The sequence below is a fragment of the Apium graveolens genome, chromosome 1 (genome assembly GCF_009905375.1).
Source record: "Apium graveolens cultivar Ventura chromosome 1, ASM990537v1, whole genome shotgun sequence".
Lineage (NCBI taxonomy): Eukaryota > Viridiplantae > Streptophyta > Magnoliopsida > Apiales > Apiaceae > Apium > Apium graveolens.
Genome location: NC_133647.1, coordinates 169986989 through 169988493, shown reverse-complemented (window position 1 = coordinate 169988493; position 1505 = coordinate 169986989).

The following is a 1505-nucleotide window of genomic DNA, read 5'->3' as shown; positions in this document are numbered from 1 at the left end:
ACCATGTTTCCATACAACCGTGTTTAAAATTTCGTAAAATCGTACCCTGTGCCATGAGAAAACACCACTGATATGAGAAATTATATAGTAATATGATTGCATGTGCAAAATTGGGTAAAGCTTAAAGAAAAAGTGATTTCGTAATAAAATGTTGTTATATATATATCAATGTCATGCTATCGTATTGCTAAATAATTGCTCAATCAGGTTTGTAAGAAATGGCCAACTCACCAGATCACCAAGAAGAAGAAATCCAAACCCAAGACCCATAAATGAATCAAGAAACCACTATGATGAGCCGCTTGCTCAGCTTTTGCAACAACCCATAGCCCCTATAGTTGGAAACTTCAAGCACTTTCAATCTGTTCATCCCCCAGAGTTCTTAGGTTTGCCCGACCCAATAAAAGCTCAGTTGTGGTTAAGAGAAATGGAGAAAGTGTTTGAGTTAGCAGAAGTTAAGGATGAAAAGAAAGCTCAGTATGCGAGTTATTACCTTAAAGATGAGGCGAGTTTCTGGTGGGAATCTTCGAAGGCTTTGCTTGAAGGAAAGGATTTATCATGGGAGAAATTTACTGAAATGTTTCTGGAGAAGTATTTTCCAAGTTATATGCAAGACTAGTTGGAGATGAAATTTTTGGACCTCAGACAAGAAGATATGTCGGTAGCAGAATATGAAGTGAAATTTTCAGAGTTGTCTAGATTTATACCTGAATATGTGAATACGGAGGCGAAGAAGGCCAAAAGGTTCCAACAGGTACTTAGGCCGTGGATTTGAAGTCAAGTGGCATTATTGGAGATTAAGAACTATGCTGCCCTAGTGTAAAAGGCAATGATAGTGGAAGGAGAGCGTGAAGCTACAAAAAGAGAAAATGAAGGTAGGAAAAGAAAGTTTGAGAGCTCGGAGCAAGAGCAAAAAAGTTCAAAGTTCAGAGGAAAGTTTGGAAAGAATGGTGGAGGTCAAAACCAAAAGTTTCAGAAGTTCAAACCCGGTAACGGAGCTCAGAAGAACCGTTTCCAAAAGGCAGGACAATCGGGAAAGGATAGTAGATCTCAGATTCAAGAGTGCAAAGTTTGTGGGAAGAGACACCCGGGAAGGTGTAACAAGTTGGATGTAACATGTTTTTAGTGTAACCAGAAAGGGCATTACTCATCAGAGTGCCCAAATGGAGCAAAGAAGCCTGACTTAACCTGTTTCAAGTGTGGAAAAGTGGGCCATATGGCCAGAACTGCAAGGAGCCTGTTCAAAAGGCCAATGTTCTTAGGATTGCTGGACCGCCGCCTCTTCCACCACCAACAGCTCAACCCAGAGCTAGAACCTTCAATATGACAATGAAAGATATTGTGCAACATGTGGATGTGATGGCAGGTATGCTTGTTATTAACTCAGTAGAAGTAAAAGTATTAATGGATTCTGGAGCAACTAGATCTTTTATTTCTGAAAGTATTCTTGATAGACTAAATTGTATTGCGTACCCTCTTGAACCCAACTTGATTATAGAGGTAGC